The sequence below is a fragment of the Triticum aestivum genome, chromosome 5D, assembly GCF_018294505.1.
Source record: "Triticum aestivum cultivar Chinese Spring chromosome 5D, IWGSC CS RefSeq v2.1, whole genome shotgun sequence".
Lineage (NCBI taxonomy): Eukaryota > Viridiplantae > Streptophyta > Magnoliopsida > Poales > Poaceae > Triticum > Triticum aestivum.
Genome location: NC_057808.1, coordinates 298361470 through 298368322, shown reverse-complemented (window position 1 = coordinate 298368322; position 6853 = coordinate 298361470). Strand labels below are relative to the sequence as shown.

Below are 6853 nucleotides of genomic sequence, written 5' to 3'. Positions count from 1 at the left end.
TCCTACGGTATCCGGGAGTTGCACAATCTCATGGTCTAAGGAAACGCTACTTGACATTAGAAAAGCTCTTAGGAAACGAACTACACGATCTTGTGCTATGCTTAGGATTGGGTCTTGTCCATCACATCATTCTCCTAATGATGTGATCCCGTTATCAATGACATCCAATGTCCATGGTCAGGAAACCATAACCATCTATTGATCAACGAGCTAGTCAACTAGAGGCTTACTAGGGACATGTTGTGATCTATGTATTCACACATGTATTACGGTTTCCAGTTAATACAATTATAGCATGAACAATAGACAATTATCATGAACAAGGAAATACAATAATAACCATTTTATTATTGCCTCTAGGGCATATTTCCAACACCGCTGAGCCCCGCGGCCGCCCAGCGCGGCAGCTCGAAGACGCGGTCCGCGCCGGCGCCCCATGAGCAGAGGGGGAGAAGGGCCCCGCCGCTGCCGCGCTCACCGGACTTTGCCCGACAGAGCTCGCCGGCAGCGACGGGGAGGAGGGGAGGAAGGTGGGGTCAGAGGGGAGGGGTGGCTAGGCCCCCCCCCCCCCCCCCCCGGCGCGTGTGGGCGCGTCGCAGGAGGGGAGGGGAGGGGCTTTTTTGTGTGTAGAGAATTAAATACAATAAGGTACGCGTCAATGAGGCCTCCTCGCATATGCCACGTCAATTTTACTGTGCTGAAGGGGAAGAGTAAAAAAAAGCATCGACCGATCGATCCCTGCTCTCACACGCCAGTCTTCTCCCGTCTCCTCTCTCACGATATCTCTCTTGCCCCGCGACTCCTCGCCGCCGCCATCACTCACGACGGCCGATTCCGGCGAGTCCCGGCGGCGTGTGGCAGACCAACGACCTCCCCTCGCCCCTCTCCTTCCTCCCATCCCTCCAGATCCGTCGCTAGAGGCCTCCCACACTCGCTCCCGACCCTCAACGGTGGCTAGGGTTTCAGGCATGGCGTCCCCTTCGTCGCCGGCGAGGCTCTAACGGCCTATGGCGGCTCATCTCCGTCGCCTCCCCCCACCCCCCACGTGTGGCTCCGCCTCATGGATGTTCCTTTCCCGCCCGATGGCCAGGAGATGCATGCGGTGCGTCAGGGCGTGCCTCCTCTGCACCAGTGAGTTCACCCCCCCCCCCCCTCCTCATCCTCTCTACTTCACTCGAACTCTAACCCTCACCTCTATTTTGGTCTCTTAGATTTGATGCAGCGGGCGCCTCTCTCTCTCTTGATTCAATCCCCAAAAAAATCACATATTTGGTTCTGTGCCTACAAGGTAGTCGATGAAAGAGCCTGTACATATGTGATGTTTATATTTGTACATAATACCTATTATCTGTCTTTTAGTTTCAGTCGATTTCTTTAGTTTAGTGGCATTTTCAATTTCAAGATTTACTTCAGGAGCTGAAGTAAGAGAAAACGAATGCTGTTGCTCGGATGTTGGTCTGGAGCACCACTCAGAGGCCTTGTTGTCAAGTGGGAGGATTAGAAGGTAATGGGAGGTGATGCCGAGTGGATCGATGACAGTTGTGCCTTGTTTCCCCTCCTCACAGACGCTTCAGAACGACATTTCAGCATGGCATCGGTGGAGGAGAGGATCACTGTCGTTCGCCTGGTTGCGGGAACAGGCTGAGGTCCTCATTCGACCTTAATTTCAAGATAGCTTTGCTGTTTAATTACATCCCCTCCTAGCTAGCTAAAAAGAGACATTCACTTTTCCATGTACAGAATTGTGTGAGTTGTTAGTGAAAAGTTAGTAGGGCTTGCTTAATCATGATGTAGTAATTAGTGCACTGCTGCTTGTGTAAAACACTATAGGAATGAACATAGCCAGGATATAAAAATGACCACTATGCTAAAGAGACTTATTCTATATCTTTATTTCAGTTACATACATTGTCTAAATGCTTACATCCTAATTTCCTTCCTCTTAGCCTTTAGGTAGGCCAGAAGGCGGGTAACCTCTGCCACAAGCATGATCCCTCCTTGCTAGCGGTCTCAGCGACGGCTTCGTCGCCGTATGGAACCCACCGCCGCCGCCACGGCCACCACTGCGTCCGAGAGGAACGGCACACCAACTCACAACAGGACTTCCTCGGCTGGTTTACTCTCTTTTTTTCTCCGGTTTCATGCTTTGCACACCATGTTTGGTGTCACTTGGATTTTGGTTGAGCTGTTGCGCTGAACCGCGGATCTCATCCAGATTATTTCAGCTTGGATTTTGTCTTCCTTTCTACCTCCTATTTCACTTTTGGTTAGTTCTTCTTGCTTCTGCTGCTCTTTTGCAGTTTTGGCTGGTTGCTAGGTGTTTGTTCCTTGGACTCTAGCTATCTCATTTTTCTTCCTCTTTCTCCTTTTGTTTTTCTTTTCTTGGTTAGACTGAATTGTTTATGGACTGTTTTGCAGATACTGATTTTGGTGTCAGCTCAAGGTAAAAGGCAAAGGCTGAAGGTAAGAAATCATCATTAGCTATGTAGCCGTACATGGTCTGGTTTCTTAGCATAATTTGGAAGTACCAAATGCACTACTTAATATTAGTACTCATTTGAAAAATATGCCACTGTCTTGTTTGACGGTTCCATTTTATTAATCTAGAAGAAACCTAGAGCAGACACTCACACTTTAGATAGCAGTTGTACTTAATACAGTAGTTAAATATGACTTCAATATCTGAATTAACCAATGGAATTTATAATGCGTCGAAGCTAGATGATCTGAATATCCTCAATGGTTACTAGTGTTTCTTTCACAAGTAAGAAAGAAAGCTTAACATTTATCTAGAATGGAATATAGAATCAAGAGCTGAAGTAAAAATTCAAAATCATAAATCAATGGTGGATAGAATCACAGTTAATTAAAATAATCAGGTGCTATTTCTTCTCTTATAGTATTGAAAGTTTTTTTTGTGCACATGCATCTGCATACACAGTTGTGATATTTTCCAATTGAAAGGTAGCAATGTCTGAAGCTAAGTGGTTGCCATACAGTTAACTTCGGTGTTTGTCTAATGGTTATTTAACTTAAATGACCTGGTAATTGATGCACATCTGTTTTCACCCTTTATCCTGAAGAATTGTTGCATGCTCGTGTTGTGTGCTTACACCTAAGGTTCATGTACCCGGTGTTCTTTCAGGTTATTGTCAATGGAAGCAGCTCGTAAATATGAATTCAGAGGAAGCACCTTATAAATACGGACAATGCGGTTACTATTTCTCTATGTACTCACTTTTCTTGCATTTTCGTTTTATTTGCTTGGATGCAGGGGCTGACTGCTTTGTGTACCATGCACATAGCAGAGTAGCAACTGAGTTACATATACTGAGAGCACGATGAATAATGAATAATCAGTATCTATTGGTTGCATGGACGCCAGGGTCCGGCGTGTTTCAGTCCAAATATATCCACTGAACAATTGTTTGGATGCAGACTATTTTTGTTTCCTGTAGTGTCAATTCAAATAGACGTCAAGAATAGTGCCAAAGATGGTTAAAGGCTAGCATGCCAGTATTGTAATTTAGTTGGATGGACCTAGACATCGGGCACCATTGCTGAATCATGAAAAACATAAGTGATTTTAATTTTCTAGGTTGTTGGTCGGCATACCATACCCTAATTAGATCATCCATTTTATGGTCAGTTTGCTTGGTTGTATGTCGGCAGAGCCCTAATATGATCATTTGTTTTCTGCTCGCCACGGATGATTTATTCCTGTTTTTATTCGAGTGCGTCGTTGGTCTAACTTCTAACTAGCATATGAGAATTTTATCCAAACAACATAAATCGAGAATTTATCTTGCCAGAACTTCTTATTGTTGTGTGCATCTTCTTGAATACATCTTTTTAAGGTCATCCTGATTTTTCTTCCAGTTGTTTACAGGTCACCCTTTTGTTGATTGTTGTTGGGTTCCCAAGCCATTAGAAAAGAGTGATGCCTCAATCAAGGTAGATCCGAGGATAGAACCTAGGGTGGCTACCATCGATGGTGCTAGCCAGCAAGCTCCTAGGTGACTACTCGATGCTGGCCATTGTTGATTTCCTTCGTGGCTATTGTAAAATGGTGCTTCATATCTCACATTTCTATATCTGAATTTTTTTGGGTCTCATGTTTTATGTATCTGCAGTTTTGCCATGCGTTTGTATTTGAAAACTGTACACTAGCTTTGTATTTGCCTACGGTGCTCTCTTCCCTCTATCTGGTTATGACGTGAAAATAGAATTTGATAACTCAATGTGCCTCACAGGACACAGCTGTGGCTAAGAAAAGGACATGTTGAAGCAGCACCATCCATTGTCGTGCTCCTCGGCATTGAGAAGAAGTCACTCCCGAGTCGTCTATGTACCACCTCCAGATATACCAGATGTTTCTACTGTTCTCCTTGCCCCTTAATCCATGGTCTTTGTACTACATCATTAGTTTTAATTATTGAGGCACAAGAATAACTTGTATGTCATGCATACTTTTTTGATAGCAGGTTATTAAATGCGGATAGAATAACTTGTGCACTTCTTGCTGCCTGTATCCCTGTCTCTGTTCTTAGCAGATATGCTGAAGAGTGTATTCCTCTCGTCGCTTTGCAGGGCATGTCAAGAACTGGTAGCCAAGGATCTCCATGGAACTGAGTGGCATTTCTTGATGATTTTACAATTTGAGCATTCAGTTTGAAGCCCCTTTAAATTTCCAGTCGTTTTGTTCTTATAGTTTCGGTGTAGCACTTCATGTCACAATTGAATACTGAAATCATTACTTCATGAGTATGTGTGGCCTCTCTCCCTTTTTCTGATTCTATATCATGCCTTCCAGTGTTTTGTGTTTCAGATGCCCTAACCTCTTTGTATTTGAGTGTCATTTATTTATCTGTTTTGAAATTTATAGTGTAACTTCTTGCTTAAATGTCATGTCCATGTGTTACCAAAGATACAAAAAAATTTGACATGAACGACTGCCAACCTGGCATCGCCTAGCTTTCTCTCAGAAGGCGCCACAAGGTGGCGCCCCAACCACTAGTAGAAAAGCAAAGTGTGTCCTCTTCATTGGCAGTTGGCAGTTGCTCCAGCATCACGATGGCTCTAGCAAATGGCTTCTGACAGAATGTACACACACTGACACACGTGGTTCCAGGTGTCGCATCAGAATATCCATGCACATTTCAATATTTTAGATAGACATACATATGGACAAACATACACTCATAGCACACACCCAGCCGATATTGCTGCCAGCCAGATCGCCGGGCCCAAAGTCAGCGATTGGACAGAGAGACATCTCCGGTGCAAAGATTGCGTGTCTCCATGTTCTGCTCTTTTCTTTTCTTTTTGCCCAGATGGTTGCCAACCAGACACCACTCACGCATATCCAGTCCGGCAGTACCAGGGCATGTGAAAGTGATTAGCCTCCAATCATTTGCATGCTGTCACTAAGGAGAGCACTTAATTTTTTAGAATGATGTATGCTCCCAGAGCATGTAAATTAAATCGACGCGGACCGCCTCTGCCAGCTAGGGTTTCCAGGTGCATGGATGGCTATAAGGACATATATAGTGGCTTTGATACGATGATTATCATCTATTTATCCCATGTCATCTAGAGAAAGACAAATAAGTATGTCATGAATTATCCCTTAATGTCACCCTAGCAATCTGTGATGTATGCTTTTTCGAAAAAAATAAAGAAAAAAATATATATGATGCATGCTCCTGAAATTCAGGATGGTTAAAAATTAGAAAAAAATTGTGATTAAGAGAAGGCACATCATGTGATGGTGAAAATGTCTTATTTTTCTTACTACAAGATACCTCCTCTGTAAATTAATATAAGACATTTTAATCACTATTTTAGCGACCTAAAACGTTTTATATTAGTTTACAAAGGGAGCAGAGGTCATCTCAGAGCTAAGATAAGTCAAATCTCTTTCTTTTCTCTCTCTCTCTTTTCCAACTCCATAATCATCTTACATTGCACTGCTAAGATAGAGATATTGTATGCGCCCTAGTGCACTTAAAACACCACTAGTCACTATACGTAATTTTCACTCTTTCTGTCGGATCACTTGAGCTGCCAAGAATAATATATTTTGACATGCAAGGAGTTAATTAGCTATATAACCTATCTGATTTAAAACATCTAGATCACTGAATGTAAAACACCCATTTACTTTCAAACCGTGCGACACAAGAAAAATATATTTGCCAATGTTGTAATAGAACTAGGGCTAGGTGAGAATACCCCTCGCAAATACTAAAATGGAAAAAATATTGTACGTCGGAGAGACTGGGAGAGACTGATAGTTAGTACTTCCTACGTTTTATTATTCCAGATATTAGTTTGTTTGAAGTAAATCTCTGTAAACTTTCACAAATTTTAATAGCAACCGTGCACATTTCCACTAACATTATTAACGTTATGTGTGTCTTCTAACACAAACCATTGTTTCATTAATAGACAATGTACCCATAGATCAAAGTAACTTTGTAAATACTAGATGATGCTTCACGTGTTGCATTGAGAACCATGTTAGAGTAAGTTCATAAATGGGTGTTTAAAACTAACTTAAACTTATGCAATAAATGTAGAAGTGTTCTTGTTTTACATAGAAACATAAAACCTAAGAAGTATGTGGTAAAATTATGCATAGATAGAGAAACTTCTCTGAGAAGCAAAACATAGTTGACTTGATGAAATGACATGGTTTGAATTGTAGATAAATGTGAAGGAAATATGCCCTAGAGGCAATAATAAAGTTATTATTTATATTTTCTTATATCATATGATAAATGTTTATTATTCATGCTAGAATTGTATTAACCAGAAACTTGATACATGTGTGAATACACAGACAAACAAA

General features: G+C 42.1%; 1 long non-coding RNA gene across 5 annotated transcripts; it reads left to right on the top strand.

The window, feature by feature from the left end:
• The first annotated feature begins 728 nt into the window (after window positions 1–728).
• Window positions 729–4767, top strand: LOC123121310 (uncharacterized). Of its 5 annotated transcripts, none has more exons than XR_006459663.1 (7): window positions 729–1131; window positions 1212–1288; window positions 1414–1646; window positions 1947–2463; window positions 3146–3230; window positions 3880–4016; window positions 4254–4767. It is a non-coding gene; the product is annotated as an uncharacterized lncRNA (long non-coding RNA). The 5 variants fall into 5 exon arrangements; XR_006459662.1 differs by having other exon boundaries at window positions 3146–4016; window positions 4254–4348; window positions 4591–4767; XR_006459660.1 differs by having other exon boundaries at window positions 1954–2463; window positions 3146–4016.
• Window positions 4768–6853: the final 2086 nt, after the last annotated feature.